The following is a 9201-nucleotide window of genomic DNA, read 5'->3' on the forward strand; positions in this document are numbered from 1 at the left end:
TCTTCTTCGGCAATTTAATGGCGAGCAACATACCATTTGAGTGTACCGCCTCTTACAGTACTTAGTGCAATCAGCATGGACAATGCAGTTTATTCTATCATTTTTTTATTTTTTTATTCAACTTTCATAAAAGCTTACAATGACATTTAACATCAAACATAAGACAAACAGATATTGGGGGAAACATAAAACAGATCTTACATTGTACAGAGTAAAACATTAAATTCTACAGACAATTTTTTTCAAAATATGAGATGTTTTTAAGCACTTCTTATTTCTAGTGATTGACTTCAATGAGTCATAAAATATTTTAAGATCTTTACAAAAGAAATTAAATGAGGGTGTTATAGACATTACTTTAGCTTTATGTATATGAAACTTCCCAAGAAGAATTATTAACTTTAATGTGTTATCAATTATATCTGAGCCAGTATTACAATCCAAGAAGAAGATCATAGCCTCATCTATTCTGATTATTTTGTAGAATGCATCAAAAACCATCATAGATACCTGCTTCCAAAAGTCTTCAGAGTATTTACAATTACAAAATAAATGAATGAGAGTTTCAGATTCAAGATTACAAAAACAACATTGTGATGAGAAGTCTTTTTTAAACTTATTAAGAAATGCATTACAGGGATAATACCTGTGTAGTATTTTGAAATGAGTTTCCTTGACCTTATTTGGCAGTAAAAATGTATTACTTGCGGACCAGATTATCTCAGAAGAGAGTATAGAAGAAAAAAATAGTTTCCATTTCAGAATTGCTTTAGGGTAGCATCTGATATCTTGATTAAGACATTTTCTGATGTAAGAATTATTACTCTTCATATCCAAAATATTAATACCTCCAATAACAAGTTTAGGAGTCTGCCGCAACACTGAGTTGTAACTGAGATGCGCTTTCACAAGCTGAAGCAATTTTATGGAAATGTTTTTAACAACCATATGGTAATCTCTACATGTAGATTCAATCCCTGAAAGAGCAAGAAATGGTTGATAATTATAGATCTCACCATTACAATTTAATAAGTCGGAAATAAAAATAATTCCCTTATCAAACCATTCTTTTTTATATATACTTTTTCTTTTAGATAATATATGTTGGTTATTCCATATTATACATGTGTGAGGGGAGAAATTATGTTTAAAGGCTATTTTCCATGCATCTAGTGATTGCTTGTGAAAATTAGATAATTTTATGGGAAGTTTACTACATTTAAAGTCACATGATAATAAAAAGTTTAACCCACCACACTTTTCAAAAAACAAATTGGGGATATAAAACCATATAGAATTATTATGGGCCAATGTTTTATCCAGTTGATTTTAAAAATGGTGTTAAGAGTACTGAAATCAAGAACGTTGAGCCCACCCTCCGAAATAGTTCTAATAATTGTTTTTCGCTTTATATATTCTGTCCTGTTTTTCCAAATGAACTTAAATATGGCCCTGTCAATATCTGTGCACATTTTAGGGTTAATATACAAGGAGAGAGCAGGATATACCAGCCTCGAAATTCCCTCAGCTTTGGAAAGCAGAACACGTCCATGAATAGACAGGTTTCTCTGAGACCAGCAATTAAAAACCATTTTTGCTTGATGTAAACACGTAGTAAAATTATTTTCAACTCTTTCATGTGGACATTTATTGATTATAATGCCAAGATACCTAACCTTTTCTTTTATCTTAATTCCACATATATCTGAGACAGCAGAATGATGAATTGTCATAATCTCTGATTTACTCTGATTAACAGAAAGGCCAGAGGCATTTGAAAAATGTTTTAATGCCTCTAATATAATGGGGACTTGTCTTTTATCCTTCAGGAAAATACATGTATCATCTGCCAGTTGACTGGTTAAGATAGTACGCTCTGCTATTTGGATGCCTTCGATATTCGAACAATTCACTATATAAAGGTTAAGAAGCTCTGCAACCAACAGAAACAAAAAAGGAGAAATAGGGCAGCCTTGCCTGATGCCTCTCTCAATGCCAAACCGTGATGAAGTCCCATTAGACAAGGATACATTACTATTGATGTCTTTATACAGGGTCTGAACAGTTTTCATAAATTTTGGACTAAAGCCAAATCATCCTAAAGCATCATAAATAAAGGTATGCTCTACTGTATCAAATGCCTTGTAGAAATCTAAGAACAAAATAAGTGCATCATCATTAACTAACTCAGAGTAATCTAAAAGATCTAAGACAAGACGAATATTATTTGAAATGTGTCGACCTTTCATGAAGCCAGATTGTGTGAGTGGGATAACTTCTTCTAAGCAGGGTTTTAGTCTCCTAGCATATACTGCAGCTAATATTTTGTAATCAGAATTAAGCAACGTTATAGGGCGCCAATTATCTAAAAATTGTTTATCTTTATTTAGTTTAGGAATTAAGGTAATAAGACCTTGCTTCATCGATGCAGATAATTCCCCCCGATCTAAACATTCTTTAAAAACATCTAAAATTTAATATTTTATTTAATTCCAAAATGATCGATAAAATTCAAACGGTAACCCGTCAGGGCCCGGACTCTTATTAAATGGGGTCTTTGTAATTAGAATGTCCAGTTCTTCCACAGTTATCTCTCCCTCACAAACAGCATGACTATCTTCACTTACAGATGAAATTAAAGGATCCACCTTCAAGAAAAATGTATTAGAAAATTCAGAATGAAAAGAAGAAGTATAAAGTCGTTGATAAAAGTCAGATACAAACTTTGAAATTTTGCCTTCATCAGAAGTGAGATTACCATTAATATTAAGGGTTGAGATCCTTTTTAACTCGCCTCTTCTTTTTTCTAAATTAAAAAAATATGTAGAATTCTTTTCTCCAAATTCAAGCCATTTTGCCCTTGATCTGATGAATGCACCTTTGGCCTTTTCTGCATAAAGATCATCAAGGTCTTCCTTCAATAAATACAACTTCTCCCTCTCCTGTTCATTGGGAGATGACAAACATAAAATATTATTTATTTCCTTTATGATCGCAGAGCTTCTTGACTCCTTTGCCTTAGAAAGTTGTTTACCAAGCAGTTTATTCTATCAAGCACAGTGGTTCTCAACCAGGTAATTCAACTTAATTAAAATGCTAAAAATAAAATACATAAAGATGTATGACTACAAATTTTAAACAGACTCTTTATGAAACTTCTAGAATCCAAAATTATACATGATTAATTATTTTAATCAGACACATCTAGTTTTGGCACTCCACTCCACTCAGGGCCGGCCCACGGCATAGGCGATATAGGCGATTGCCTAGGGCGCAAAATGACAGAGAGTCGGCGCTCAAGATTTTTTATTTTTTTTGTTGGAAGTGCGCACTCATGACAACTGTGCACCCCTCTACCCCTATATTGAGCACTAGCACTACATAATAGATATTATAATCTGATCCTTATCATATGTGGACAAAATGAGTGAAAAATAAATTATTAGGTGCACAAGGCAGGAAGCGGCACAAAGATGAGGAGCAGAAAAAAGAGCAATATAAGTTTAAAAATCACAAGTTCCCCTTCTGTCACTCACTCGATGTTGTGTCGATTGTAGTGACACAAGGGATCTCTTCTGAGAGCCTTGCGTACCTCTGAACTTGAGATAAGGCCAATGTCAAATTGGCAGACAAAATTTGCATGTCCCGCCCCCAGATATATGGGTATAAAGGGGAGTGGGCGAGCATCTGTTAGACAGATTTTTCTTCGGAGCCGAGCGGTTGTGTGATCAGCGAGCTATGTGTCATGACTGCTTCACCCACCTCTGCAAGAGAGCTTTCTGTTGGATCTGACGCCTCATTCCAATGGCTTAATCCACTCTGCACGCTGTGCAGACTCTGCCCCTGGGTGCTTCCACAGCTCTTCTCTCATAAAAGAGTTGATTTCTCTAAAAGAGTTTATTCTCCTCTAAAATAGTTTTTTTCTGGCAAAAGAGCAACATACACAAGTGAGCATTTAACGTCCTTTTCAGGAAACTTCTTTTTAAATATACCCTTCCGCCGCTGTGTAGTTCCTGGATGTGCCTGGGTAGCTATCTAGATGTGCCTGGGTAGCGATCACACTGAGGCAGCATTTGTGGATGGTTCATGTTCTTACTGCTAGGATATGACCATGGCAACATTGCGGATTTCGTTTCTCAAACCGGATTCCCACGGGATTGAGGATGACCCATCTGGCGATGGAGGCGATTTGGGGATGGCAGAGGGCTCGGTTTCGCCGGGCACAGCCCCACAAACCACCCGCCCCCCCGGCACGCTCGTTTGCTTCCGTCTGCACTCGGGACAATGGCAGCTTGCTTCACGGCCAGTTTGCCGGATCCCTGGAACCAGGTTTGGATGATGACATCGCCACTGCATCGGAGAGCGTTCAGGAGGTTGACGCTGAAGACCTAACTGGACTCCCGTCCTTGGGCCAGCCAGCCCAGTCAGAGTCTGATGCGCAGATTGCCAACATGCTTTCCCGGACCGCTGTGAGTGTTGGGCTGGACTGGAACCCTCCATCTTCCCCCACCCCTCGCGGCTTAACGACTGGTACCTCGGCTCCGGGCGCCGCTACCGAGCAGAAATTGCCACTCAAGGACGCGATAGAGCCTGTCCCTCCAGCCGAGATGAAGAAAGGTTTCTGCAGCCCTTTCTTCATCGTACCCAAAAAAGGTGGTGCATTGTGGCCAATCTTGGACTTGCAAGTTCTCAACCAGACTTTACACAGATTCCCATTCAAAATGCTCACGCAGAGGCGAATTCTAACCCGCATTCGGCATCAAGATTGGTTCGTGGCTGTACACCTGAAGGACGAGTACATCCACGTCTCCATTCTGCCTCGACACCGACCCTTCTTACAGTTCACGTTTGACGGCCAGGCGTATCAGTACAAGGTCCTCCCCTTCGGCCTGTTCCTGATCCCTCGTGTCTTCACCAAGATCGCAGAGGCAGCCCTTGCCCCGCTTGCATCCGCATACTGAATTACCTGAACAACTGGATCATTCTAGCACACTCTCGAAAGTTACTATGTGCCCACAGGTACCAGGTGCTCTCGCACCTCAGCCGTTTAGGGCTTCAGGTCAACTGGAAAAAAAGTAAGCTCTCTCTGTTTCAGAGCATCTCTTTTCTCAGTTTGGAGTTAGACTCAGTCTCAGTGTCAGCACGCCTCACAATGAGCATGCGCAGTCAGTGCTTACATTTAAATTTATGCATTTGGAAGACACTTTTATACAAAGCGACTTACAGTTCACTTATTACAGGGAAAATCCCCCTGGAGCAACCTGGCGTTAAGTGCCTTGCTCAAGGACACAATGGTGGTGGCCATGGGATCGAACCAGCAACCTTCTGATTAACGGTTATGTGCTTTAGCCCACTACGCCACCACCACACAGTGCTTGCATGACTCGCTCGCTTCAAGCTAGGCACAGCAGTTCCTCTCAAACAGTTCCAGAGGCTCCTGGGGCATATGGCATCCTCAGCCGCGGTTGTGCCGCTTGGGTTGATGCATACGAAATCACTCCAGCACTGGCTTCAGACTCGAATCTCGAGATGGGCATGGCACTGTGGCACATACCGTATGTTAATCACCCCTTCCTGCCGTCAGACTTTCAACCCTTGGACAGACCTGTTTTCTGTGGACAGGTGTCCCCCTACAGTAGGTGTCCAAACGTGTCGTAGTCCACAGACGCCTCTCAACTGGGTTGGGGCGCCATGTGTTACGGGCACGCAGCCACTGGCTCCTGGACGGGGCCTCACCTCGAGTTGTTGGCTGTATTCCTTGCCCTGCGGAGGTTTGTCCTGCTAGTTCGGGGCAAGCACGTCTTGATCCATACAGCCACGGTAGCGTACATAAATCGCCAAGGCGATGTACACTCCCATCACATGCTCTCGCTTCCTGAATGCTCTTCCTCCCTAGCCCTCTGGCCACAAATTCAGTGGAGGAATTCGCCGCCAGACCAGCCACGAGTCGAGTGCTCCATATTGGGATCTTTTAAAAAGATTTTTTAAAAGAGAATTTAGTGTCTCGAAACATGTAAGCTATGAACTAAATTAAACTGTCCTTATTGTACATTATTAGGTAATGAAATGTATAATGGAATTAGTCGCATTCGACAACCATTATAAATTAGATAAATGACAAATAACTAGATTATTCTCCACCATTGAAATCATAATACAACGTCTAGTTGTATCAGCTCACAATATCTACTGTAAGGAATTAGCTTTAATAAGTGAATTATGATTAACTCACTTATTCAAGTGATATTATTCTCATGGCTTATTGAAAATATTAGCACACGTATTTAGGTACAGCTTTGAAGCGAAATCTTTTAGAAATAGGGATGAGATTATTTATCAAAATATACCACAGTCACATCGTCTTTGAACACAGACAAACTTTATTACTACTCTAAACATAAATCTAATCTAACACATATATACATGAGACAGGTTGGTGAAAAGAGTGACAGAATGTGAAATAAATGATCAGTACGGTGAAAATGATTTTATGCAGTCTGTTGACAATACCTTAAGAACTATTTATTCTTCTTTGAGTCTACATCGCTTTGAGTCTACATCGAAGTCTGAGCTGTCAGTGGAGCAGGAGAGATGACAGAAGCGAGGGGAGGAAGAGAGAAGAGAAGAAAGAGAGGGTGTTCTTCCTGTTTGGAAATATTTGAACTGAAATTGGCCGCATCCCCAAAGGTGTCCTGCACCAATCAGAAGTGACTTCTGAGTCACATGCTCAACTGTGCTGTCTTTTCTGACAGTTGATTTATGGTCCTTTGTTTCAGATTCTTACAAATCTCCCGCTCAAAAATAGTGTATATTTAATCATGAACTTTTATATCTTGACAATGGTACAAGAGACATGATCTTCGAAAAAAAATTTCATGGATATTATACGTGTAGTTGAAAATCCCTGGTTACAAATCATACTGGTTAATTCCTTGGTTATACCAGATGGATAAAACATTACACACATTTTAAAGAGGTACATCAGGCTATAATCATTAATTTGTCAGTTATGCATGTTACCACAATTCAAAGAAAATCTGAATGACCTAATAAGACTAGGCATTGTGTGTGGGTCCATGTGGTCTTGTATATTTTACAGGATTAATTCAGCAAAGTACTGTGACATTGTGTGAGATGTTTCTGGATTAAGATGAAATGTCTTAGTATCGGAGTTGTGAAAATCTGATGGTCTTTTGGAAACCTTTCAAGGAAAAGTCTGCTTTAACTCTGTGTGTAAGTTCAGGAGGTCATGCAGAGGGGCCTTTCTGACCGATGACCCTTTTGCTTTAAATTTAGGTAGTGTCTTGACCATTTTATTGTCCAAAGACAGGCCTTCAGTAGGAAGTTGAGGCTTGGTCTGTTCCTTTATGATGCTGTGGAATACCAAGATTAAAAGGGTAAATCTTAGAGTTAAAAAAAACAAAACAGCAAGACAACTGCACAGATGGATGGAAAACTTTGTTGCAAAGTCTTGACAGACTGTTCCCTATCTGTCACTCACTCGACATTGTATCGATGTAGTGACTCTAGGGGTCACTCGTGGGAGTCCACAATTACTCTTGCATGCCCCTCCCACGGATATATGGGTATAAAGGAGGGGGTGTGCATACAGCTAATTCAGATTTTCTATTCAGATTCGGATTGAGAAATAAGCGAGCTGAATTCCCACGGTTCCATTCACCTCTGCTGGATCCTTACGCCGCATTACAATGGCTTTCTCCCCTCTCTGCACAGGTGCACTGCAGAGATCGTCCCTGGGCGCTTCAGCAGATCACTTATAGTGTATTCTAAAAGAGCATTCTCCCTCCCAAAATAGTATATTCTAAAAGAGCGGCACACATCGGAAAGTCTTTTTAAAGACAAGTCTTTTTAAAGATGCCCATCCGGTTGTGTGTTACTCCTGGATGTGGTCCGATATCTCTCGCCTTCAGATGGCCATGATCACTGTCTGTCGTGCCTGGGTGCTGCCCACAGCGAGACATCTTTCGTTGATGCGTCATTTCCCCATTGCGAGGACATGACCATTGCAATGTTACGGTCACAGCTCGCCTTCGTAAGAAAGCATGCCACCCCAGCGGCTCCCTGCCTCGGTCCTTCTACCCACGGGTATGAGGCCAGCATGGCAAGCGCTGGGGGAGATTCGCATCCTGAGGAAGCAGACGCCACCCGACTCACAGGCTGCCGCCAAGAAGAAGTGGAACATACAACACCATTCCCCAGTGGAGGGCCAGTAGGAGAATCTTTGTTCCTCTCACATTTAATTTAATTAAAGTAGCTGTGGTACCCAAGGAACAGTTTCCTTTGTCCCTGGGTCACATAGCCGGTGTGTACGGCTGTCACCCCAACCACGTCCAGCACCCCGGCGGCAGTTTCCCCACCCCTGCGCACCAAGCTGTGGCACAAACATACTCAGGTAAGTGTAAGTGTAAGTGCTTCAATGTCTCTCAACTCAGCACCACCACAGGGCTCAAACCCCGTCAGTGTGGCCTCCACGGAATTGTTCCCCTGGTAACCCTCACCCGGAGCTTGGATGCGTGCTCGTGCTTTCCAACAAGTCTTGATGGCTGACCCGCACCGTCCTACTCGGCTACGCAATTCAGTTCACCAGGCGCCTGCCCAGGTTTGCCGGCATCCACCTCACCACGGTGAAGGGCGAGAACGGCACCACCTTGCGCGCAGTTGGTTTGGGACTTGCACCGCTTCGGACCGCAAAGCCCTGCAGAGGATAGTGAGAACAGCTGGGAAGATCATAGGGGTCTCTCTTCCCTCCATCAAAGACATTTACATAAAACACTGCATCTGTAAAGCAACCAGCATTGTGGATGACCCCACACACCCCTCACACAAACTCTTCACCCTCCTGCCGTCTGGCAAGAGGTACCGAAGCATTCAGTTTTCTTCCCCCAAGCCATCAGACTCCTCAATACTCAGGGACTGGACTGACACAGACACACACACTCACACCTATACACCATCCAACTTTTGCACATGTCCCAAGTTGCACTTTAATTCATTGTCACTTTATACCTGGCAGCTACCTCAATAACTGCTATGTCCATAGGACACTATTTCATAGTATGTTATGTTTACATTTAGCATTTTAGAAAGTGTCATCTTTTGCACTACTTGATTACAAATGTAATCAGTGCACTGTCTCTCACTGTGCCTTGTCCTGTTCCTTTTAGTAATTTATTGTACTGT

The sequence above is a fragment of the Xyrauchen texanus genome, chromosome 4 (assembly GCF_025860055.1).
Source record: "Xyrauchen texanus isolate HMW12.3.18 chromosome 4, RBS_HiC_50CHRs, whole genome shotgun sequence".
Taxonomy (NCBI): domain Eukaryota; kingdom Metazoa; phylum Chordata; class Actinopteri; order Cypriniformes; family Catostomidae; genus Xyrauchen; species Xyrauchen texanus.